This window comes from Loxodonta africana, chromosome 9 (genome assembly GCF_030014295.1).
Source record: "Loxodonta africana isolate mLoxAfr1 chromosome 9, mLoxAfr1.hap2, whole genome shotgun sequence".
Classification (NCBI taxonomy): domain Eukaryota; kingdom Metazoa; phylum Chordata; class Mammalia; order Proboscidea; family Elephantidae; genus Loxodonta; species Loxodonta africana.
The window spans coordinates 8,114,974-8,142,781 of NC_087350.1; positions in this window are offsets into that span (position 1 = coordinate 8,114,974).

Below are 27,808 nucleotides of genomic sequence, written 5' to 3' on the forward strand. Positions count from 1 at the left end.
ACACACACATGCACACACCAGCCCTGGTCATGACCATCACAAGGCCCACATACCCACAACTCTAAGGCCTTCCACACCATTCCATGTTCCAAACTTGGCTTTTTGGAGAACTCACTTTCAGCACCAAGGATAATCTAAAGACTTTAAGGAAACTAAATAAAACAACACTTGGCTCAGAAGACATAGAGTGAGCGTCAAAGGCCCAGTCTCCTCCTCACCTCCCTGGGCTGTAGGTGTCATTGCACACAGGCTGCTGCACAGAGAGAAGCAGAGGGGACAGGGACAGGATGAGGTGGCTGTGGACCTCTGCTCCAGGTCTAACTCTCACTGCTTTATAAGGTGCTTCCATCACCACTGCTTCCAGGGACGCAGCGGGGCTGGGAGGCCAGGCCCCCTGTGGTGCCACAGCTCCTACCAGGCAGAGTGCTCCCCTCATTCTGGTGACCTGCACACCGAAGGCAGGGAGAAGGCTAACAGGGCTTCCCAAGGGCATGAACCCCACTTTTGCACAACCCCCTGCACATGATATCAGAAGTACACACAACCTATTTCTTGGCCATTTAATTCTTCCCCAGGACTTACTGGGCTTCAGGAAAGGCTAGTCCCTGATTTATGTTCTTACAGTGCCATATTGTCCACAGGTAAGCTCCAAACTCACTCTTTCGGTCCAAACAGACAGTACTAGGGGTTTTTCCATCTGAGAAACATTAGGGCTCCCTGAGTGTTCAGAGGGAGATATTCTGTCTCACCCATGACAACTCCATTCAAAGGGACTTGTCACAAAGTAAGATGAAGCAAGAAATGTTTGGTGCATCCTTTTAACAATTTTACTCAGACCCTTAAAACACCAGGCTTACCAGGGTTTGTGCTTCTTCAAATTACATTATCTGTCTTTACAATCCAAGATTCCACCTTGCACTTAGCTGCCCACCTGTTTTTTTAGTCTCCACCTACTGGAATAACTTCTGAGTCTTTCCCGGTCTTTCGTGACCTTGACTCTTTTGGAGAGTAGACAAAAAAAAAAAAAAATGCCAGTTGCCATTAAGTCCATTCTGCCTCACCAACCTCATATGTGTCAAAGTTGAGCTGTGCCTCACAATGTTCTCAAAAGTAAATAACCAAAAAAAAAAAACACCAAATCCACTGCGGTCAAGTAGATTCCTACTCAGAGACCCTGTAGCACAGAGTAGAACTGCCCCATAGGGTTTCCAAGGAGCACCTGGTAGATTCCAACCGTCAACCTTTTGGTTAGCAGCTATAGCTCTTAACCACTGTGCCACTAGGGCTTCCCAAAAGTAGATAGCCAGGACTTACTCCCAGGGCACCTCTAAATGGGTTCAAACCACTAACCTTCTCCAACTAACAATCACGTACCTATTTGTGCTACCCAGGGGCTCCTGGTCAGTTATTCTGTAGAATGGCCCTGAATTTGGGCTTACCTGATGCTTCTCTTGATTACATTAGATTGTGTGACAGAGACAGGATCAATGTTACTGGGTTTTTCTTTTGGCTCACGCTCCAATACCACTCAGCATGGAAGTATTACTGATCATATCTTTATTTAACAATCATGAATTGTTTGGCGTTAATTACGATTTTTAAAAAAATATTGGATTAAAATATTACTTACCTTGATTACTAAGTTTTTTGGCACCCCCTTAAATATTGCACCCTAAGCTAGAGCCTCACTCTCCTCACCCAGTCCTGGCCCATCTACTGGTCAAGGGGAGTTGCCTGGCAAGCCTCATTCAAGGGGAGAAGGAATGGGCCCCACCTCCCGAGGGCAGAAGCAGCCTGTGCTACAGGGAAGAGTAATTGCTGAAGGCCATCTTTGGAGACAGTGTCCCACTGCCCCCCCAGCTCCCTTTCTGATCACTTGCAGTGCTGGTGGAGCCCTCCCGTCATCCTCTACTGCTTCTTTCCATCCCTCTTCAAATGCAGAGATGCTGCCTGAGAAATAAATGAAGTCATTAGGGGTGGCAAAGAGGAATCTTTTTGCAGCAAAGAACTAATTGGCCCTGAATCTGCCTCCTCTTCTGCTGGTACAAGCTTCTGGGACCCCAGGATAAGAGCTGGGTAAATATTCAAGGAAAAGGAGAAAGCACTGGAGGAGCAAAGGAGACAGTCCAAGCCAGGAACAGAACCGAGAGCTCCTAGGACACATTTCATCCAGGGTTCTGACTAAAAAGTTCTGTTTTGCGTTTTTCTCCATGGAGGTGCTACGGTTAAAAAAAACGGTTACCAAACAATAAAAGAGAAATTCAAATCTGGAAGCAAAGTATGTCTGCCTACAAAAGGGGCCCTGCATGGGACAGAGAGCGCATATGGCCACACCATCCCCTTGGCACCCACTAGAGGCCAGCTTCCACATGGGGTCACATGCAGAAAAATGCACAGCCATTTGTAAACGTCTCAAAAAAAGCATGTGGGAAGGTGAGCCAAGATGGCAGAATAGACAGATGCTTCCAGTGAGCCCTCTTTACAACAAAGACCCAAAAAAGCAAGTGAAACAAGTATATTTGTGACAAGCTGGGAGCTCTGAGCATCAAAGGCAAGCTTAGACAACTAACTGTGGGGCAGGAGAAGACAGAGACCATTCAGAAGCAGAGAGGATTTACCAGACCTGAATCGTGGGGAGCCCTCAGGCACCATTCCCAGAGTGGCGGTGGTGGTGGTGGTGGGCTGGTGCTAGCATTCAGCCACAGTTTCCTCAGGGAGAAGCAGCCAGCCACACAGCCTACTCACACCTCTGGAACCGGAGAACAGCCCTCTTGGCAAAAGCTAAGTACTTGCGTATATTTTACCACACCCCGACACCCCCAAGGCAGCCTCAGTGACTGAATCCCTGGGCCTGAGGTAGACCCAGATGAGCACCTAGAACCATCCTCCCGGCCTTGGGGAAGGAAAAAAATTGCAACTGGAGGGAAAAGAAAATTTGCTAGCTCCATTAACTGGGGGAGCTCAGGACAGAAGCGGTTCCTGTCCAGGCATAAACCATCCGTGGACCTTGAGCACATTTCCCTTCTGCATGGACCTGTGTGGGCCTATTTCGTGAGTATAGGCCCTTGTTGGCAAACTCCAACTATCTCAGCCTTGTGGTGGAGAGGTACGTGTTTGACATTTGACATTGCCTATCAAACAAGGTCCTCATCTACCCACATCAGGGACCTAAGGACTGGAGGCTCCACTTGGGTCACCCAGCCACCCATGACAGGGGTTCAAAGATAATTGGTACCTCCTAGTCCTTACAAACAAAACTTTGGGTGCCCATGGTCTGTCTGCAGAACCCACCCACCTGCACGCTCTATCGAACAGGGACGTGTTTTCTTCAGAGACACGTAGGGGTCAGTTCTCAGCCCCCGGCCTTGTTCAGAGCGTGACCCCCTGCTGCAACCAGATACCAGTATATACGCCAATCACCCTGCCTCTCTAAGACTGTAGGACAGAGCCTGTGCCACACACTTGATGATCAGCTACCTGGAAACCTGAGCTGAACTCATACAAGAAAACTGAATGGAATCCTAGAGTGATATACCTGATACCAGCTCTAGCCAGCTGGGAAAAGGACACCAGAGCTCTAAAGTTGAAAATAATCAAGCTAGCTCACTCAAGCAACCCATAGGGGTATACCAAAACAAAACAAAGCAAGAAGCTACGACACAGTAAGCAAGCATAAATTAATTCAATAACTTATTGATGTCTCGGAGACAACAGTCAGTATCAACTCACATAAAGAAACAGACCATGATCACCTCAATAGGCTCTCAAAACAAAGAATCCAGGGATCTTTTAGATGAAAGTGCATTCCTGGAATTACCAGTCGCAGAATACGAAAGTTTAGTATACAGAATCCTTCAAGACATCAGGAAGGAAATGAGGCAATATGCAGAACAAGCCAAGGAACACACAAATAAAGCAATTGAAGAAATTAGGAAGATTATTCAGGAGCATAATGAAAAGTTTAATAAGCTGGAAAAATCCATAGACAGACAACAATCAGAAATTTAGAAGATTAACAATAAAATTAAAGAAGTAGACAACTCAATACAAAGTCAGAGGAGCAGAATTGAGCAAGTAGAAGCTAGAATTTATGAACTTGAAGATAAATCACTTGGCACTAATATATTTGGAGAAAAATCAGATAAAAGAATTTTAAAAAATGAAGAAACCATAAGAATCATGTGGGACTCTATCAAGAGTGATTGGAGTACCAGAACAGGGAGGGGTAACAGAAAATACAGAGAAAATTGTTGAAGATTTGTTGGCAGAAAACTTCCCTGATATTGTGAAAGATGAGATAGTACCTATCCAAGATGCTTATCAAACTCCACATAAGGTAGACGTTAAAAGAAAGTCACCAAGACATATTATAGCCAAACTTGCTAAAACCAAAGATAAAGAGAGAATTATAAGAGCAGCTAGGGATAAACGAAAAGTCACCTACAAAGGAGAGCTGATAAAAAAAGCTCGGACTATTCGGCAGACTCCATGCAGTCAAGAAGGCAATGGGATAACATATTTAAAAAATTGAAGGAAAAAAATTGCCTGCCAAAAATCATATATCCAGCAAAACTGTATCTTAAATATGAAGGTGAAATTAAGACATTTCCAGATAAACACAAGATTAGGGAATTCGTAAAACCAAACCAAAACTAGAAGAAATAATAAAGGGAGTTCTTTGGTTAGAACATCAATAATATCAGGTATCAACCCAAGACTAGAACACTGGGCAGAGCAACCAGAAGTCAACCCAGACAGAGAAATCCAAAAAAACAAAGCAAGATTATATATATATATATATAAAAGCTCAAAACAGGGTAACAGCAATGTTACTATATAAAAGAAGACAATATTAAAATAATAAAGAGGGACTAAGAAATGTAATCATACACCTTCCATATGGAGAGGAAGGTAAGGCAATACAAAGAAATAAAAGTTAGTTTTAAATTTAGAAAAATAGGGGTAAATAATAAGGTAATCACAAAACAGAAAAACTATCCTACTCATCAAAATAAAATACAAGGGAAAAATACAGACTCAGCAGAAACAAAATCAACAACAACAAATATGAGAAAAGGACAATATATAAAGAAAATCTGCTCAGCACATAAAATCAAGTGGGAAAAAGAAATTGTCAACACGCAAAAAAAGACATCAACATAATAGCACTAAATTCACACCTATCCATACTTACCCTGAATGTAAATGGACTAAATACAACAATAAAGAGACAGAGAGTGGCAGAATGGATTAAAAAACAAGATCCATCTATATGTTGCCTATAAGAGACACATTTTAGACTTAGAGACACAAAAAAACTAAAACTCAAAGAATGGAAAAAAATATATCAAGCAAACAACAATCAAAAAAGAGCAGAAGTGGCAATATTAATTTCTGACAAAATAGACTTTAAAGTTAAATCCATCAGAAAGGATAAGGAAGGTCACTGTATAATGACTAAAGGCACAATACACCAAGAAGATATAACTGTATTAAATATTTATGCACCCAATGACAGGACTGCAAGGTACATAAAACAAACTCTATCAGCATTGAAAAGTGAGATAGCTCCACAATAATAGTAGGAGACTTCAACACACCACTTTCGGTGAAGGACAGGACATGGAGAAAGAAGCTCAGTGAACACACGGAAGATCTAAACGCCGCAATCAACCAACTTGACCTTGTAGACATGTACAGAACACTCCAACCAACAGCAGCCAAGTATACTTTCTTTTCTAGTGCACATGGAACATTCTCTAGAATAGACCACATATTAGGTCATAAAGCAAGCCTTAGCAGAATCCAAAACATTAAAATATTACAAAGCATCTTCTCTGACCATAAGGCCATAAACGTAGAAATCAATAACAGGAAAAGAAATCAAATGCTTGGAAACTGAACAATACCCTGCTCAAAAAAGACTGGATTAGAGAAGACAGTAAGGATGGAATAAAGAAATTCAGAGAATCCAGTGAGAATGAAAACACTTCCTTTCAGAACCTTTGGGACACAGCAAAAACGGTGCTCAGAGGCCAATTTATATCAATAAATGCACACATCCAGAAAGAAGAAAGGGCCAAAATCAAAGAATTATCCCTACAACTTGAACAAATAGAAAGAGAGCAACAAGAGACCCACAGACACGAGAAGAAAACAAATAATACAGATTAGAGCTGAACTAAATGAAATAGAAAACAGAAAAACAATTGAAAGAATTAACAAGACCAAAAGCTGGTTTTTTGAAAAAATCAACAAATTGATAAACCACTGGCCAAACTGACAAAAGAAAAAGAGGAGAGGAAGAAAATAACCCGAATAAGAAATGAGAGGGGCAATATTATAACAGATCCAACTGAAATTAAAAGAATCAGATCAGATTACTATGAAAAACTGTACTCAAATTTGAAAACCTAGAAGAAATGGATGAATTCCTAGAAACGTACTACCTACTTAAACTAACACAAAAACAGGTAGAACAACTAAATAGACCCATAACAAAAGAAGAGATTGAAAAGGTAATCAAAAAACTCCCAACAAAAAAAACCCTGGTCTGGACAGCTTCACTGCAGAGTTCTACCAAACTTTCAGAGAAGAGTTAACACCATTACTACTAAAGGTATTTCAGAGGATAGAAAAGGACAGAATACTCCCAAACTCATTCTATGAAGCCAGCATATCCCCAATACCAAAACCAGGTAAAGACACCACAAGAAAAGAAAATTAGAGACCTATGTCCCTCATGAAGGTAGATGCAAAAAATCCTCAACAAAATTCTAGCCAATAGAATGTAACAACATATCAAAAAAATAATTCACCATGGCCAGGTGGGATTCATACCAGGTATGCAGGGATGGTTCAACATTAGAAAAATAATTAATGCAATCCACCACATAAATAAAACAAAAGATAGCAATCACATGATTTTATCAATTGATGCAGAAAAGGCATTTGATAAAGTCCAACACCCATTCATGATAAAAACTCTCAGCAAAATAGGAATAGAAGGAAAATTTCTCAACATAATAAAGGGCATTTATACAAATCCAATAGCCAACATCACCCTAAATGGAGAGAGCCTGAAAACATTCCCACTGAGTTAGGGAGCAGACAAGGATGCCCTTTATCAGCACTCTTATTCAATATTGTGCTGGAAGTCCTAGCCAGAGCAATTAGGCTAGATAAAGAAATAAAGGGCATCCAGATTGGCAAGGAAGAAGTAAAAGTATCTCTATTTGACGATGACATGATCTTATACGCAGAAAACCCTAAGGAATCCTCCAGAAAACTACTGAAACTAATAGAAAAGTTCAGCAGAGTGTCAGGATACAAGATAAACATACAAAAATCAGTTGGATTCCTCTACACCAGCAAAAAGAACATCAAAGAGGAAATCACCAAATCAATGCCATTTACAGTAGCCCCCAAGAAGATAAAATACTTAGGACTAAATCTTACCAGAGATGTAAAAGACTTATACAAAGAGAACTACAGTATACTTCTGCAAGAAACCAAAAGAGACTTATATAAGTGGAGGAACATACCTTGCTCGTGCCTAGGAAGACTTAACATTAGAAAAATGTCTATTCTACCAAAACCAATTTATACATTTAATGCAATTCTGATCCAAATCCCAACGACATTCTTTAATGAGATGGAGAAACAAATCATCAACTTCATATGGAAGGGAAAGAGGCCCCAGATAAATAAGGTATTACTGAAAAAGAAGAACAAAGTAGAAGCCCTTACTTTACCTGATTTTAGAACCTATTATACTGCTACAGTAGTCAAAACAGCCTGGTACTGGTACAACAACAGATACATGGGCCAATGGAACAGAATTGAAAATCCAGACAAAAATCCATCCACATAAGAGCAGTTGATATTTGACAAAGGCCCCAAAACAGTTAAATGGGGAAAAGACAGTCTTTCTAACAAATGGTGCTGGCATAACTGGGTATCTGTCTGCAAAAAAAAAATGAAACAAGACCCATACCTCAGCCCATGCACAAAAACAAACTCAAAACGGATCAAAGGCCTAAATATAAAATCTAAAACGATAAAGATCATGGAAGAAAAAATAGGACAACGTTAGGAGCCCTAATACATAGCATAAACAATATACAAAACATTATAAAGAATGTAGAAGAAAAACGAGATAACTGGGAGCTCCTAAAAATCAAGCATCTATGCTCATCCAAAGACTTCACCAAAAGAGTAAAAAGATTACCTACAGACTGGGAAAAAGTTTTTAGCTATGACATTTCAGATCAGTGCCTGATCTCTAAAATCTACATGATACTGCAAAAACTCAACTGCAAAAAGACAACCCAGTTAACAAATTGGCAAAGATATGAATAGACACTTCCCTAAAGAAGACATTCAGGTAGCTAAGAGATATATGAGGAAATGTTCACGATCATTAGCCGTTAGAGAAATGCAGATCAAAACTACAATGAGATTTCATCTCACTCCAACAAGGCTGGCATTAATCCAAAAAACACAAAACAATCAATTTTGGAAAGGCTGTGGAGAGATTGGAACACTTCTACACTGCTGGTGGGAATGTAAAATGGTACAACCACTTTGGAAATCAATTTGGCAGTTCATTAAAAAGCTAGAAATGGAACTTGGAATATGTCCTAGAGAAATAAGAGCCTTTACACGAACAGATATATGCACACCCATGTTTATTGCAGCACTGTTTACAAGCATCGATAAAGAACAGTGAGGAATCTGTGAAACATTTCATAACATGGAGGAACCTGGAAGGCATTATGCTGAGTGAAATTAGTCAGTTGCAAAAGGACAAATATTGTATACGACCACTATTATAAGAACCTGAGAAATATTTTAAACTGAGAAGAAAACATTCTTTTGTGGTTATGACAGGGGGGAGGGAGGGAGGGTGAGAGAGGGGCATTCACTAATTAGATAATAGATAAGAACTACTTTATGTGAAGGAAAAGACAGCACACAATACAGGGGAGGTCAGCACAACTGGAATAAACGAAAAGCAAAGAAGTTTCCTGAATACACTGAATGCTTTGAAGGCCAGCGTGGCAGGGGCAGAGGTCTGGGGACCATGGTTTCAGGGGACATCTAAGTCAATTGGCATAATAAAATCTATTAAGAAAACATTCTGCATCCCACTTTGAAGAGTGCCGTCTGGGATCTTAAACGCTAGCAAGCAGCCTTCTAAGATGCATCAATTGGTCTCAACCCACCTGGAGCAAAGGAGAATGAAGAACACCAAGGATACAAGGTGATTACGAGCCCAAGAGACAGAAAGGGCCACATGAACCAGCGACTACATCATCCTGAGACCAGAAGAACTAGATGGTGCCCAGCTACAACTGATGACTGCCCTGACAGGGAATACAACAGAGAACCCCTGAGGGAGCAGGAGAGCAGCGGGATGCAGACCCCAAATTCTCATAAGACCAGACTTAATGGTCTGACTGAGACTAGAAGGACCCCGGTGGTCATGGCCACCAGACCTTCTGTTGGCCCAGGACAGGAACCTTTCCCAAAGCCAACTCTTCAGACATGGATTAGACTGGACAATGGGTTGGAGAGGGATGCTGGTGAGGAGTGAGCTTCTTGGATCAGGTGGACACTTGAGACTAGGTTGGCATCTCCTGCCTGGAGGGGAGATGAGAGGGTAGAGGGGGTTAGAAGCTGGCAAAATGGACACGAAAAGAGAGAGTGGAGGGAGAGAGCGGGCTGTCTCATTAGGGGGAGAGTAATTGGGAGTGTGTAGCAAGGTGTATATGGGTTTTTGCGTCAGGGGCTGACTTGATTTGTAAGCTTTCACTTAAAGCACAATAAAAATTATAAAAAAAAAAAAAGAAGGCATGTGGGGTTTGCCAGAGCCACCTCAAAGGGAGCAAATAGGTCAGGGCACAGCCTAAGCAATGGCATTATTCTTATGAGTGCACACTACTCCCTGTTGCCACAGGACACTTGCAGCCCGTGCTCAAAATCCCCTCCTCCTTCCTGCCCTTGTTGAGCTCATTCACCCCTTTCCCCTCTCCACTTCCTCTCACCTGGCAGATGTTTTTCTTTTTTCTGCTCAGGTGTAGCCCCTGGTCGTTTGTAAAAGTAAATCATTTTGTTGTTGAGTTGGCTCTGACTTATGGCAACCTCATGTATAACAGAAGGAAACACTGCCCAGTCCTGTGCCATCTTCATGATCATTGGTATGTTTGAGTCCATTGTTGCGTCAATCTGTCTAAAGGAGGGAAACCCCTCACTGAGTTGGATTAAGATCACTCTAGTTCCTTCTGTCCCACCATTCTTCATATGCCCGGGCAGCAGCACAGCGGAGGACCTGGGGCCTGAGCTAGCAAACCCAGAATCTTTCTTCGAAGGCAAGAATGCATATGGCATGCTGGGAATTACAATAACTGATAGTCAAGTGGCTCATATGATTGCCAGGTGACAGCTCTCAGCCCTGTGCATGTATTTACTCCTCTTATCTGCACCACCGGCCTCCAAGGAAAGCCCTATTATTAGTAGCTCCACTTTACAGGGCAGGAAACTGAGGCACAAATGCAGAAGCTTGCTAGCAGCACAGGAACGGCTCCAGGGCTGTGGTCTTAACCGCAGTGTGTTCCCCTTCTCGGCCACTCAGGCAATGGCAGCCAAGCTTGGGAGGCCCAAAGACCACACTGGAAGTCCCTACCGTGAGTGTCAAGTTGAACGGCAGCATCACTCAGCAGTGGGGCTGGGGGTGCTGGGCAAAGCCACTGGGCGAGGTGGAGAAGATGGCAGCCAGTGTGGTGCAACAATGGTGCAATTCTGGAACCCCAGTCTTTGCTTTCTACAAATGTGCAGTCCTCAGCCTGCTACTTTAAGCTCCTTTAACGAGGACAAAGCCTTTCCTGTCACAATGACCAGTAAGATGACAACGCAAACCCCACTTCAAAGCAATCCCTGAACAAGTCTTCCTAAGCAAGAGAAACCAACTCCCTCTTTCTGTCCTCTCCCCTCAAGCATCGCTATTTCTCCACTGCAGAGCTTCCTGTCTTGAATCTACTGAACAAAAAACTGGTAATGTTTGGGGCATACCCAGCCCAGTGCCCAGTGCTGTCGAGTCGATTCTGACTCATAGCGACCCTATAGGACAGAGTAGAACTGCCCCATAGAGCTTCCGAGGAGCGCCCGGTAGATTTGAACTGCTGACCCTTTGGTTAGCAGCCGTAGCACTTAACCACTACGCCACCAGGGTTTCCAGTTGGGGCATACGTACACTAAAAAATTATTTGTTGTTTAACTGACATTCAGATGTAACTGCTGTTGATAGTTGCTGTCAGGTCAGCCCCGACTCATAGTGACCCCATGTATGACAGAGCAGAACACTGCCAGGTCCTGCACCAACTTCAGTCCGCTGTTGCAGCCAGTGTGTATTTAGAGTGCCTTCCAACCTAGGAGCTCATCTTCCAGCACTATATTGGACAATATTCTGTTGTGATCCGTAAGGTTTTCGTTGGCTGATTTTCGGAAGCAGATCACCAGACCTTTCTCCCTAGTCTGTCTTAGTCCGGAAGCTCCACTGAAACCTGTCCACCATGGGTGGCCCTGCTGGTTTTTGAAATACCAGTGGCAGCTTCCAGCATCATAGCAACATGGAAGCTACCAGTGGAGTCACTAGGGTTGGTGTCACCTAGTGTGGCAACTCATGGTGTCACACCCCTTCCCTCCCCAGGGTGGGTGGGTCCTGGCTTGGACCTCCCTGGTGGGCATAGTGATCAGCCCCACCCGACCCTGGGGCAGGACTGGCACTGCTAGGTATGGCCCCACCCCCAGTTTCTCTCCCCACAGCTCCCCACAGCTCCTCCCTTCTTGCCTTGGCCAAGGCTGAGACTCTCCTCTCTGCCCAGAGGTGGGGTCACAGCCAGGTCTCCTGAATCCTAACTGGCAGGTGACGGGAGGTGGGGGGTGGGAGATGGTGACAACTTACTGCATGGAGTGATGGTGACACTGCATGGGGTGATGGTGACGCCACTGCTTTAGCGGCCCCTCCCCCGGTGTCGCCGGCCTGCCCACTGTTGCTGTGGACCCTTGGGTCATTTTGGTGTACGCCCTCTGGCAGTGTCTGGAGTGTGGTCCATACCTTCCCCAGTCCCAGCCCCGCACCCATCTGGTGATGTCACTGAAGGAACCACAGTGTGGCAAACCGACAGTGTTAGAAACATGACTGGGAGTCCTGTATTTTTATCTGATAAATCCTTCCTTGCTGAAAGTGAAGTGGATTTGAAGTACTTGCTAATAAAGATCAAAGACCACAGCATTCGGTAGGAATTACACCCCAACATAAAGAAAACAAAAATCCTCAAAACTGGACCAATAAACAACATCATGATGAACGGGGAAAAGATTGAAGTTGTCAAAGATTTCATTTTACTTGGATCCTCAGTCAACATCCATTGAAGCCGCAATCAAGAAATCAAATGACACATTGTATTGGGCAAATCGGCTACCAAGGATCTCTTTGAAGTGTTAAAAAGCAAAGTTGTGACTTTGAGGACTAAGGTGCACCTGACCCAAGTCATAGTGTTTTCAATTGCTTCATTTGCATGTGAAAGCTGGACAATGAATGAGAAAGACCGAAGAATTGATGTCTTTGAATTATGGTGTTGGTGAAGAATACTGTGGGTTGGACTGCTAGAAGAACAAACAAATGTGCTTTGGAAGAAGTACAGCCAGAACGTTCCTTGGAAGAGAGGATGGCGAGACTTCATCTCACATAGTTTGGACCATTCCCTGGAAAAGGACATCACGTTTGGCAAAGAGAGTCAGCAAAAAAGAAAAAGACCCTCAAAGAGATGTATTGACACAGTGGCTGCAACAATGGACTCAAACATAACAATGATTGTGAGGATGGCGCAGCACTGCGCAGCGTTTCCTTCTGTTGTGCACAGGGTTGCTATGAGTAAGAAACGGCTCCATGGCACCTCACAACAGCAACCACAGTGAGTAACGATGCTGAGCGTGTTTTCATGGGCTTACTGGCCATTTGTGTATCTTCTTTGGAGAAGTAACCATTTAATTCCTTCACCCGTTTTAAAGGTGGGTTTTTTGTCCTTTTTTTGTTGATTTGTATTCTGTATACAAGTCCCTTATAAGATACACGGTTTGCAAATATTTTCTCCCATTCTGTGAGTTGTTTCACTTTCTTGATAATGTTCTTTAAGGTACAAAAATTTTTAATTTTAATGAAGTCGATGAGATGGATTGACACAGTGGCTGCAACAATAGGATCAAGCATAGCAACGATTGTGAGGAGGACGCAGAAGTGCACGGTGTTTCGTTCTGCTGCGCACAGGGCCGCTGGGAGTCAGAACAGACTCGACAGCATCTAACAACAACGACAACAAACCTGGCAACCCTGATTGTAGCTATGTCTTTATGTACGTGTTCCCCAGCTGATTATCAGCCCGTTTTTGGCTTCTACCTCTCACTTCTAAAATCATGCAGTGAAGTTGTAACGGCAAGTGAACCCCCGTGTACCCTGTCAGGTCCCACAGCTGCTAGCGTTTTGCCGAGCTCGCTCCCCGTCTCACGTAGGCTCTTCACACCTAACTCCTTCAGCACGTCTCCTAAGGACAAGAGCACGGTCTTGGTAGAGAAACCCAATAGCCTCCACCTTAACCAAGTGATCAACGGTGACGTGATCAGTAACGGGACACACAGACGTCGTGTGCCCAACGCTGTGACACCTGTAGATAACATTCCTGACAGAAATGCTTCACCTGAATCCAGTGCTGGAGAAATGTTAGACTCGAGCCCAGGGTCCTTCTACAAAACTACTGCCCTGCATTCTTCAAAACCCTACCTACTGTGAAAGACAAAAGCTGAGGAAGCATTCCAGATAAAAGGAGCCTAAAGGGAATTGATGGTGAAATGTATGACCCTAGGTTGCATGCTCAACCAGAGGGAGAAAGGTTATGAGGACATTGTGGGGACAATTGGAGAAATTTGAAAGTGGACTGTGGATTAGATAATAATATTGCATCAGTGTTAAACTGCCTGCATTTGAACATTGCATTGTCATTATGGAGTCCCTGAGTGGCGCAATGGTTAACATGTTCGGCTGCTAACTGAAAGCTTGGAGGTGGCTTGGAAGAAAGGCCTGGTGATCAGCTTCTGAAAAACCGGCCACTGAAAACCCTACAGAGCACAGTTCTACTCTCTCACACACGGGGTCACCATGAGTTGGAATTGACCCCATGGAAACTGGTTTTTTTTTTTTTTTTTCAGTTTCATCAGAGAATGTCCTTCTTCTCAATAAATGATTTTGAAATGAAGCAGCCCTGTTTTATTCACTTCTTTATCCCCACGCGGAGCTCCACCTGGGACTTAATAAGGACACAAAGAACATGTGTTGAATCAATAAATGAAAGCAAAAGTAACTTACATTGAGCTGCCCCTTTGTGCCTGACAGATGCCTGGTTCCCACTTGCTATGATCTCTACTCCTACTAATAACTCTGTGAGGGGTTATCCTTAATTTCACAAATGCCAAACGAACACCAAGGTCAGTGGCGTTCCCTCCCTGATCACTATCAGAGTTCAATGTTCCTGAGCACTGCACTACACAAACCTTAGAGCAGCCTGTCAACTTAAATCATGCCAGGAGGTAAGTGCTTTATTTAATACTCTTTACCGGGATTGCGCTTTCCAGGGCATCCGAGACAGTTAGCACGTGGCCAGATCAAAGAAACCATGTGAAGCCGGAGACGGGGTTATACCCACTGTCTATGCCCAGAGTTCTCCAGTCTGGAGCCCGCTCCTCCCAGTGCCAGACCTTAGACCAGCAGCATCAGCATCCCAAGGACCTTGCTGGAAATGCAGACTCTCAGACCCTACCCCAGACCTAAAAACCAAAGATGAAACCCATTGCCTCCAGTCAATTCCAACTCATAGTCACCCTGGAGGACAAAGCAGAACTGCCCCATAGGGTTTCCAAGGAGCTGCTGGTGGATTCGAAATGCCAACCTTTGGGTTAGTGGCCAAGCTCTTAACCACTGTGCCACCAGGGCACCTACTGAATCAAAAATCTATACTTTAACAAGATCTACAGGTCATTTGTGAGCACTTGAATGCTTGAGACTAGCTGAACCACAGCAGAGGTGAGCTAACTCAGTCCCCCAGGTCAGGACTACCTGGAGGCTACCGGAGCTGAATAAATGACCGGTCATGGAGGTGGATGGGTTAGAGCCCTGCTGCCCCCTCTGCACCCTTGGGAAATCCCTGGAACATCCTCCACTCTGCCCAGGCTCACTGGGGGCTAGGTCCCAGGGGTCCCTTCACCTCCTCAGTTGGCTCTGTTCTCCAATGGCGCTGCCTTGACCAGTGCTCATGTGATGACAAGGTCCCTGAGGAAACCCAAACTGACCAGCAGCAACCTGAGAGATGTTGGGTGAACTGGAGAGATGGTGAAAAGTCAGGGTGAGCGCAGCCTGCCACCTAAATGTGACAAGAGTGGTGGAAACCACCTGGAAGAACAGGTAACCTTTTTTAGTGAGCAGCACAGTCTTTAAGCTTGAAGGCTGGAAACATGGAATTATCCCAGTATCTTCTTCCATCAAATTAAGGAACCTCTTTCAAAAGACGGAGCCCTGGTGGAACAGTGGTTAAGAGCTCAGGCTGCTAACCTAAAGGTCGGCAGTTCGAATCCACCAGCCGTTCCTTGGAAACCCTGTGGGGCAGTTCTACTGTGTCCTGTAGGCTCTCTGTGAGTCAGAATCTACTCAACTACAACTAGTTTAAAAAGACAATATTATAAAATATCTCACCCACTCATAAAATATCTCACCCACTCATAGTAGGAACAATAATAAAATTGGAGTTCAAATTAGCCAGTGTCCTGTAGCTAGGACTGAAATTATAATAACACACACTTAGAAAGCGCTATTCCATGACAGGCTCTGTTCTCAGTACTTTACATATTCTTATTCTTTTAACTCTTACATTGACCCTAGGTCCCTGGGTGGTGCAAATGGTTAACGCGCTCAGCTGCTAACCAAAAGGCTGGAGATTTGTTTCTACCCAGAGGCACCTCGGAAGAAAGGCGAGGCTATGTGGTTCCATAAAATCAGCCACTGAAAACCCGATGGAGCCCAGTTCTACTTTGACAAACATGGGACCCCAACTGGTGTCAACCCAATGGCAATTGGTTGTTTGGCTGGTACAGATAAGAAAACTGAAACACAAGTAATTTTAAGTAATTTCCCCAATCGCTCAGTTGTGAGTAGCAGAGATTCGAGTCCAGATTGAAAAACCCGGAGTCTTGCTTTAAACCACTCTGCCATTTGCTCTGTCGTTAAAGCTGGGCTTTCACTTTCTACACGATGAAGATTACCTATGGATAAGAGCAACTTCAGAAGAAATAAACCAAATTGGTTTCCTTTATTTTAAAGTTCAAATCTAATTCATCAAAGGAAGGAAATAACATGCTAGCTTTTGTTCTTTTCTCTTTTTTTTAACCTACTGGCATCCTTCAATTTCAGTTTTGAGTCTCTTTAAAAACTTCACAAAACCCCCTCTCACTGTATTAGTAATGTTTAACTGTCTAACTGAGTGGAATGAGTAGACATGTTGCCAAAGAACATCAACAAGTTGTCCCAAATCAAACCCACATTTTCAAAAACCAAGTGCGTTTCTACACTTGAGTCATTAGAAAGGCAGGAGATGATGGCAGGTTTCTCTCCGTGCCTGGGGTCTGCCTTTGCAGCAGAAGTTTTGTTGTTTTTCTCTCTCTCTTTTTTTTTTTCTGGGTTTTTTTCCCCACTTCAGTAGTAAAAGAAGTGCGTGAGCTGCCCTGTTGGCATTTCTGGTCTGTCACCATGTGAAAAGTGACACAAAGGAGTTTCTGATGGAAATGCCAAAAATTTCTTCTGGGTTCTAAAGTTTCTTGTTAGCTTTCTCACCTTCAGGTATACGGGAGGCATTTCAAGCGGCAGAAAAATGGCCTCAGGTTCACATAAACCTGAGTCGATGTTGTGATGCCCCTTCCTGGGTGCATTCGCAGGCAGTTCATTTAACCTCTCCAAGCCTCCGGTGCCTCTCTGGACACTCAGGGCAGTATACCAATTTCAGAAGGTCAAGGGCACTAGTCTTGACATGTTGTTTCTCAGCAAGGCCCTCACTTGGGAGGCCGGTGGAAGTCATTTGGATCAGGGGAGAGAACGAACAAAATGTGGTCAGTTACGCAGAGAAATTAGCTCCTGCGGAAAGGACTAAGACCAGCAAGCAGTGGGATGGTATTAAGAGGGGGACTTGGGCTGATTACTATAAAGAACTTTCTAGGAAGTTGAGTAGACTGAAAAAGGAATGGAGTTCCACAAATATAAGAGGTTTCCTCTCCCAGGAAGTATTAAATTTCAGGTCAGATGAGAACTTGTTGGGGTATGTGTAGAGGGAATCCACAGATCAGATAGAGGGTTGAGCTAAATGACTCTCTGAATGGGAGGCTCCTATCACATGATCGTGATTATTTCTTTTGTTGTATCTTATCAAATCTATAATTATCTTGCTTCTTTACTTGTTGACTTCTTTACTGCATGTGCCACCTGACTGTCAATTCTATGAAGGCAGGGACCTGCTCCCTGATGTACCTCCAGCATCTTGCATGTGTGTAGCACATGGTAAGAACTGGGAAAACATTTGCTGAATAAATGAATGACTGGATGAATGATTTCTAAACCTCCTTTCAACTCCAAGTCAATGAGGCATCAAGCTACCCTTGGTTTACCTCTTGTATGCTTCCTTAAAAATGCAAACAATGTTCTCTGGGGACAAATGGGCAAGAAAAAATAAAAGAAAAAGAAAAAGTAAAGCTAAATTTATTTGCAGATGACATGATCTTGTATATAGAAAATTCTAAGAAACACACACTCACAATCTATTAGTGTTACTAAAAGTGTTCAGCAAGAATGCAGGATACAAGATCAATATACAAAGATCTAGCAATGAACAACCCAAAATGAAATTAAGAAAACAATTCCATTTAAAATATCACCAAAAAGAATAAAATACCTAGGAATATTTTTTTAAAAAAAAAAAAAAGAAGTAAAAGGCTCGTACACTTTCAACCTTAAAACACTGTTGAAATAAACCTTAAAAGAACATAGTTAAGGGAAAAAATCCCATGTTCCTGAATTGAAAACCTAAAATTGTTAAGATGACAACACTCTCCAAACGGACACACAGATTCAATGCAGCCACTACCAAAATTTCAGCCTGGTATTTTTTGTAGAAAGCGACAAGCTGATTCTAAAATTCATAGGGAAACACAAGGAACCAAAATGGTTCTAAATGTAATAGCTAAGACTATAAAACTCTTAGAAGAAAACATAGGAGCAATTCTTTGTTGGAGTTCCTAGGTGGCACAAATGCTCGACTACTAGCTGAAAAGTTGGCAGTTCAAATCTACCCAGAGGTGCCTCAGAAGACAGGCCTGGCTGTCTGCTTACAAAAGGTCACAGCCTTGAAAACCCTATGAAGTATTTCTACTCTGCACACAGGGGGTTACCATGAGTCAGAATCAACTTGATGGCAACTAACAATAACAATTCTTCATGGCCTTGGATTAGGCAATGGTTTCTTGGATATAACGCCAAAAGCACAAGCAAAAAAGGAAACAATAAATTGGACTTCATTAAAATTAAAAACTTTTGTACCTTAAAGAACATTAGCAAGAAAGTGAATCGACAACTCACAGAATGGGAGGAAATACTGGCAAATCGTGTATTTTAAAAGGGACTTGTATACAGAATACAAATCAACCATAAAAGGACGAATAAACCAACTTTAAAAGGGGCAAAGGATTTGAATAGTTACCTCTCCAAAGAAGATATACAAATGGCCAATAAGCCCATGAAAACATGCTCAACATCATTACTCATTGTTGCTGTTGTTGTTAGGTGCCATCAAGTTGGTTCCGACCCATAGCGACCCTATGTACAACAGAACAAAACACTGCCCAGTGCTGCACCATCCTCACAATCATTTTTATGTTTGAGCCCACTGTTGCAGCCACTGTGTCAATCCATCTCATTGAGGTTCTTCCTCTTTTTCACTGACCTTCTACTTTACCCAGCATGATGTTCTTCTCCAGGGACTGGTCCCTCCTGAAAACATATCCAAAGTATGTGAGAAGTGGTCTCGCCATCCTTGCTTCTAAGAAGCATTCTGGTTATACTTCTTCCAAGACAGATTTGGTCATTGTTTTGGCAGTCCATGGTATAGTAAATATTCTTCTCCAACACCGCAATTCAAAGGTGTCTTCTTCCTTATTCATCATCCAGCTTTCACATACTTAGGAGGTGATTGAAAACACTATGGCTTGGGTCAGGCACACTTTAGTCTTCAAGATGACATCTTTGCTATTTAAACACTTTGAAGAGGTCTTTTCCAGCAGACTTGTCCAGTGCAATGCGTTGTTTGATTTCTTGACTGCTGCTTCCATGGGCGTTGGTTGAGGATCCAAGTAAAATGAAATCCTTGACAACTTTAATCTTTTCTTCGTTTATAATGATGTTGCTTATTGGCCTAGTTGTGAGGATTTTTGCTTTCTTTATGTTAAGGTGTAATCCATACTGAAGGCTGTGGTCTTTGATCTTCATCAGTAAGTGCTTCAAGTCCTCTTCACTTTCAGCAAGCAAGGTTGTGTCATCTGCGTAATGCAGGTTGTTGATGAGTCTTCCTCCAATTCTGACGCCGTGTTCTTCTTCATATAGTCCAGCTTCTCAGGTTATTTGCTCAGCGTACGGATTGAATAGGTATGATGACTCATTAGGGAAATGAAAATCAAAACATAATGAGATGTCACTTCACACCCACTAAGATGGCTAAAGTCAAAAAGACAGTAACAAGTGTTGATGAGAATGTGGAGAAATTAGCATCCTCACACATTGCTGGTGAGAATGTAAAATGGTGCAAACACTGTGGAAAACAATTTGGCCGTTCATCAAAATGGTAAACATAGAATTACCATATGACCAAGCATTTGCATTCCTAGGTATCTACCCAAGAGAAGTGATAACATATGTTCACACAAAAAACTTTTAAGTGAATGTGTATATCAGCATTATTCATATTAGCCAAAAAGTGAAAACAACTCAGTCCATCAACTAATGAATGAATAAACAAAATGTCGTACATAAATACACTGGAATATTATTCAGCCATGAAAAGAAATGAAGCACTCCTATATGCTATAACATGGCTGAACCTTGAAAACCTTATGCTACTGGAAAAAGCCAGACACAACAGACCACATGTTATATGATTACACATGTATGAAATGTCCAGAATAGGGAAATCAATAAAGGTAGAAAGTATATTAGTAATTGTTATGGGCTTGGGGGAGTAGGGAGAAAGAGAAGTGACTGCTATTGGTATAAGACTTCTTTTTTGGGATGATGAAAATGTTCTAAAATTAGACAGTGGAACACAATTCTGTGAATATTCCAAAAATCCCTGAATTGCACACTATAAAAGAGTGATTTTTATCATATGTTAACTATGTCTCATTAAAGCTATATTTTCTAAATGTCAGAGTACTAAAACAAATTAAGTAAGATAAAAAATGAAATATTTAACTCATGGGAATTGAAGTTTCCAAAAAAGTGTTATGGTCTCACATTTTACTTTAAGATGTTAATAGTGGATAACAAAGATTTTATTTTTATTGATGATTTTATCTCATACTATATTTGAAAATGACTGACATTCTAACAATAGAATGATAAAAATCATAGGTAAAAATACAAGTTTTCTCTATTCTTACATTATAAAAATGTTCTTTTTGTAAATTATTGTTGAAATATTTCAAGCATACAGAAAATGATATAATGAAGTTGCGAATCCACCCCCCCTCAGCTTTGTGAAATCTCACTATTTTGTCATATTTGCTTCAGATAGATCTTTTACTCCATAAGAAATACAATTTTGCATTATAGTTGAAGACCCTTGTATACCCTTCCCCAACAACCTGCCCACTCCCTCCCCAGAGTGACTGCTACCCTGATTACAGAGCTCATAATTCCCACATACAATTGCACATGTTTATTCTTTATTATGTATCCATGAATAACATATGATATTTATTTTTACCTTGTAACATTATATATAAATGTTATCATATTGTAAATATCCTTCTCTAAAGTATTTGTTTTAGTCAACATTATGTTCGTAAAATTTGTCATTGTTCATTCATTTTACAGAATCATCAAACATATAGCCCTGTTCTCCAGACGTTACCACCATTTATTGATCCATTGTCCTCTGTATATGCATTTATATTGTTGTGTGTTAGATGCTATTATAATCCATGCTCTATGAACATTCTGGTGCTGTTAGCTGTGCCATCGTGTCGACTGACTCACGACGACCTTATGTACAACAGAATGAAACGCTGCCAGGTCCTACATCGCCTTCATGATCGCCAGCATGTTTGAGCCCGTGACTGCAGCCAGTGTGCCAATCCATCTCACTGAGGGTCTCCCTCACCCTCGCTGGCCCTCTCCTTCATGGAACATGATGTCCTACCCCAGCAACTGAGCCCCTGATGATGTGTCCAGAGCGTTATCCTATTGGGCTGTTTGCTTTCTTTTGGAAATTGAGAGTTCTTTATATGTTCTGGTGCTAATCCTCGGTCAGTTTTATGTTTTCATATATTATCTCCCAGTCTGTGGCTCATCTTTTCACTTTTCAGTATTGTCTTTTATGCTTGTTTTTAATTTTTTAAACTTTAATTTTAATATAGCCAGAAGAAGGAGCCCAGGTGGCACAATGGTTAAGCACCATGCTGCTACCCGGAAGTTTGGTGGTTGGAACCCACCAGCTGCTCTGCAAGAGAAAGATGTGGCAGTCCGCTTCTGTAAAGATTTACAGCCTTGGAAGCCCTGTGGGGCACTTCTCCTGTGTCCTATAGTGTCTCTAAGGGTCGGGATAAACTCAACAACGATGGGTTTGGTTTCTGCATAGCTGAATGAATCAAGTTTTTGTTTTATATTTTCACCTTTTGCCTTTTAAAAATCCTTTCCAATTCTCAGATCACAAATATCATCTCCTATATATCCTCCAATTTTTAAAAAAATTTTGCTTGTCACATTTAGGTCTTCACTACACCTGGAGTTATGTTTGGCTACAGTATAAGACAGGGACCTAATGTCATTTTTTCCAGCACTTGTCACACCAGCACTGACTGAACCATTCGTCATGTACTCACAGATTTATAGGACAACCTCTGGCATGTATCAGCTTCCTACATATGCACAGCTCTGTTTCTAAGTCCTCTATTTTAGCTTTATAAAAAGTTCTAATGCCTGGTAAAGCAAATCCTCTCACCTTGACTGATTATCTTAATTACTCTTTGCCCTTTCTTATTACATGTGAATTGTGGATCAGCTTGTTAAATTTCCTGAAAATTATTTGTTGGATATTATTTGAAATTTCAGTGAATTCTTGAATTAATTTGAGGGAAATAGACACCTTCACGCTGCTGAGTCTTCCCATCCTTTCACATGTTACGTTGTTCCATCTATTGAAGTCTTCCGTTGAAAGCTTCACCTTTTCACAGATTGGCTAGAAGCTGATCCTACATTTTGAATTGTCTTTCTTCATAGCCATTGGTACAGGTTTTAGTAAGACAGTCAGGAGGACCTACATTGGTCCAACAAATTTTCTAATCACTAAATGCTAATAGAAAAAGATAAGAGTGGAAATTCTTTTGTATTCGGGTTGGTTGGCTTCTGTGAAAAGTTCCCTAAAAGATATTTTCTTCCCTAAGAGATGATTTCCAAGATTATGCTAGCTATTATCTTTATATCAGGGCCCAGTTGATGTGTCCTTCTGAGTCCTCGTGAGCCCTCGTGAGTCTTTGTGAGCCCTTGTGAGCCCTTGTGAGCCCAGCTCCAACTGGGTCACATTCTCTGTGCTCAAGGACAGGGAATAATGACTCCAATATTTCCTAAACCAGTACTTCAATAAGACTTTGAAATTTTCTTAGTAAATATCTTTTACAGATTTTGTTAGATTTATTCATAGTTACCATATTTTTTATTGCCACTATAAATCGCATGTTTTTTAAATTGTAGTTTATACTGTCTGTTTTTAGGGATAACACTTTGATTTTAGTATGCTGATCTTATATCCAGCAATATAGCTAAACACTCTCATTGATTCTAATCGTTTGTCTGTAGATGTCCTTGAATTTTCTATGTAAAAAATCTTACCATCTGCAGATAATTTCTTTTTTACATCCCCCTTGGAAATTCTAACACCTCTTTTTTTCCTTTTAGTATCTGATGATAGTGAGTAGCTCGAGTAAAATGTTGAATAAGAAGAATGATTGCAGACATTCTCATCTTTTCTTGAGCTGAAAGAGATTTTTTTCTAATGTTTCTATTTCTGCCTTTTTAAGGAAGCACCAAATCAATTTGCAAAGTGGTTGTACCATTTTACATTCCCACCAGCAGTGTATAAGTGTTCCAGTCTCTCCACAACCTCTCCAACATTTATTATTTTGTGTTTTTTGGATTAATGCCAGCCTTGTTGGAGTGACATGGAATCTCATTGTAGTTTTGATTTGCATTTCTCTAATGGCTAATGATCGTGAACATTTCCTCATATGTCTGTTAGCTACTTGAATGTCTTCTTTAGTAAAGTGCCTGTTCATATCCTTTGCCCATTTTTTTAATGACTTTTATTAAGCTTCAAGTGAACGTTTACAAATCCAATCAGTCTGTCACATATAAGTTTACATACATCTCACTCCCTACTCCCACTTGCTCTCCCCCTCTTGAGTCAGCCCTTTCAGTCTCTCCTTTCGTGACAATTTTGCCTGCTTCCCTCTCTCTCTACCCTCCCATCCCCCCTCCAGACAAGAGTTGCCAACACAATCTCAAGTGTCCACCTGATATAATTAGCTCACTCTTCATCAGCGTCTCTCTCCCACCCGCTGACCAGTCCCTTTCATTTCTGATGAGTTGCCTTCGGGGATGGTTCCTGTCCTGTGTCAACTGAAGGTCTGGGGAGCATGGCCGCCGGGATTCCTCCAGTCTCAGTCAGACCATTAAGTTTGGTCTTTTTATGAGAATTTGGGGTCTGTATCCCACTGATCTCCTGCTCCCTCAGGGGTCCTCTGCTGTGATCTCTGTCAGGGCAGTCATCGATTGTGGCCGGGCACCAACTAGTTCTTCTGGTCTCAGGATGATGTAGGTCTCTGGTTCATGTGGCCCTTTCTGTCTCTTGGGCTCTTAGTTGTCGTGTGACCTTGGTGTTCTTCATTCTCCTTTGCTCCAGGTGGGTTGAGACCAATTGCTGCATCTTAGATGGCCACTTGTTAGCATTTAAGACCCCAGACGCCACATTTCAAAGTGGGATGCAGAATGATTTCATAATAGAATTATTTTGCCAATTGACTTAGAAGTCCCCGCAAACCATGTTCCCCAGACCCCCGCACTTGCTCCCCTGACCTTTGAAGCATTCATTTTATCCCGGAAACTTCTTTGCTTTTGGTCCAGTCCAATTGAGCTGACCTTCCATGTATTGAGTGTTGTCTTTCCCTTCACCTAAAGCAGTTCTTATCTACTGATTAATCAATAAAAAAAACCCTCTCCCACCCTCCCTCTCTCCCCCCCTCGTAACCACAAAAGTATGTGTTCTTCTCAGGTTTACTATTTCTCAAGATCTTATAATAGTGGTCTTATACAATATTTGTCCTTTTGCCTCCGACTAATTTCGCTCAGCATAATGCCTTCCAGGTTCCTCCATGTTATGAAATGTTTCAGAGATTCGTCACTGTTCTTTATCGATGCGTAGTATTCCATTGTGTGAATATACCACAATTCATTTACCCATTCATCCATTGACGGACACCTTGGTTGCTTCCAGCTTTTTGCTATTGTAAACAGAGCTGCAATAAACATGGGTGTGCATATATCTGTTTGTATGAAGGCTCTTGTATCTCTAGGGTATATTCCTAGGAGTGGGATTTCTGGGTTGTATGGTAGTTTTATTTCTAACTGTTTAAGATAACGCCAGATAGATTTCCAAAGTGGTTGTACCATTTTACATTCCCACCAGCAGTGTATGAGAGTTCCAATCTCTCCGCAGCTTCTCCAACATTTATTATCTTGTGTTTTTTGGATTAATGCCAGCCTTGTTGGTGTGAGATGGAATCTCATCGTAGTTTTAATTTGCATTTCTCTAATGGCTAATGATCGAGAGCATTTTCTCATGTATCTATTGGCTGCCTGAATATCTTCTTTAGTGAAATGTGTGTTCATATCCTTTGCCCACTTCTTGATTGGGTTGTTTGTCTTTTTGTGGTTGAGTTTTGACAGAATCATGTAGATTTTAGAGATCAGGCGCTGGTCGGAGATGTCATAGCTGAAAATTCTTTCCCAGTCTGTAGGTGGTCTTTTTACTCTTTTGGAGAAGTCTCTAGATGAGCATAGGTGTTTGATTTTTAGGAGCTCCCAGTTATCGGGTTTCTCTTCATCATTTCTGGTAATGTTTTGTATTCTCTTTATACCTTGTATTACGGCTCCTAGGGTTGTCCCAATTTTTTCTTCCATGATCTTTACCGTTTTAGTCTTTATGTTTAGGTCTTTGATCCACTTGGAGTTAGTTTTTGTGCATGGTGTGAGGTATGGGTCCTGTTTCATTTTTTTGCAAATGGATATCCAGTTATGCCAGCACCATTTGTTAAAAAGGCTATCTTTTCTCCAGTTAATTGACACTGGTCCTTTGTCAAATATCAGCTGCTCATACGTGGATGGATCTATGTCTGGGTTCTCAATTCTGTTCCATTGGTCTATGTGTCTGTTGTTGTACCAATACCAGGCTGTTTTGACTACTGTGCCTGTATAATAGGTTCTGAAGTCAGGTAAGGTGAGGCCTCCCACTTTCTTCTTCTTTTTCAGTAGTGCTTTGCTTATCCGGGGCTTCTTTCCCTTCCATATGAAATTGGTGATTTGTTTCTGTATCCCCTTAAAATATGACATTGGAATTTGGATCGGAAGTGCGTTAAATGTATAGATGGCTTTTGGTAGAATAGACATTTTTACTATGTTAAGTCTTCCTATCCATGAGCAAGGTATGTTTTTCCACTTAAGTATGTCCTTTTGAATTTCTTGTAGTAGAGCTTTGTAGTTTTCTTTGTATAGGTCTTTTACATCCTTGGTAAGATTTATTCCTAAGTATCTTATCTTCTTGGGGGCTACTGTGAATGGTATTGATTTGGTGATTTCCTCTTCGGTGTTCTCTTTGTTGATGTAGAGGAATCCAAGTGATTTTTGTATGTTTATTTTATAACCTGAGACTCTGCCAAACTCTTCTATTAGTTTCGGTAGTTTTCTGGAGGATTCCGTAGGGTTTTCTGTGTATATGATCATGTCATCTGCAAATAGTGATAACTTTACTTCCTCCTTGCCAATCCGGATACCTTTTATTTCTTTGTCTAGCCTAATTGCCCTGGCTAAGACTTCCAACACGATGTTGAATAAGAGCGGTGATAAAGGGCATCCTTGTCTGGTTCCCGTTCTCAAGGGAAATGCTTTCAGGTTCTCTCCATTTAGAGTGATATTGGCTGTTGGCTTTGCATAGATACCCTTTATTATGTTGAGGAATTTTCCTTCGATTCCTATTTTGGTAAGAGTTTTTATCATGAATGGGTGTTGGACTTTGTCAAATACCTTTTCTGCATCAATTGATAAGATCATGTGGTTTTTGTCTTTTGTTTTATTTATGTGATGGATTTACATTAATGGTTTTTCTGATATTAAACCAGCCTTGCATACCTGGTATAAATCCCACTTGATCAGGGTGAATTATTTTTTTGATGTGTTGTTGGATTCTATTGGCTAGAATTTTGTTGAGGATTTTTGCATCAATGTTCATGAGGGATATAGGTCTATAATTTTCTTTTTTGGAATGTCTTTACCTGGTTTTGGTATCAGGGAGATGGTGGCTTCATAGAATGAGTTGGGTAGTATTCCGTCATTTTCTATGCTTTGGAATACCTTTAGTAGTAGTGGTGTTATCTCTTCTCTGAAAGTTTGGTAGAACTCTGCAGTGAAGCCGTCCGGGCCAGGGCTTTTTTTTGTTGGGAGTTTTTTGATTACCGTTTCAATCTCTTTTTTTGTTATGGGTCTATTTAGTTGTTCTACTTCTGAATGTGTTAGTTTAGGTAGGTAGTGTTTTTCCAGGAATTCATCCATTTCTTCTAGGTTTTCCCCAAATTTGTTAGAGTACAATTTTTCATAATAATCTGAAATGATTCTTTTAATTTCATTTGGTTCTGTTGTGATGTGGTCCTTCTCATTTCTTATTCGGGTTATTTGTTTCCTTTCCTGTATTTCTTTAGTCAGTCTAGCCAGTGGTTTATCAATTTTGTTAATTTTTTCAAAGAACCAGCTTTTGGCTTTGTTAATTCTTTCAATTGTTTTTCTGTTCTCTAATTCATTTAGTTCAGCTCTAATTTTTATTATTTGTTTTCTTCTGGTGCCTGATGGATTCTTTTGTTGCTCAGTTTCTATTTGTTCAAGTTGTCGGGACAGTTCTCTAATTTTGGCTCTTTCTTCTTTTTGTATGTGTGCATTTATTGATATAAATTGGCCTCTGAGCACTGCTTTTGCTGTGTCCCAGAGGTTTTGATAGGAAGTATTTTCATTCTCGTTGCTTTCTATGAATTTCCTTATTCCCTCCTTGATGTCTTCTACAACCCAGTCTTTTTTCAGGAGGGTATTGTTCATTTTCCAAGTATTTGATTTCTTTTCCCTAGTTTTTCT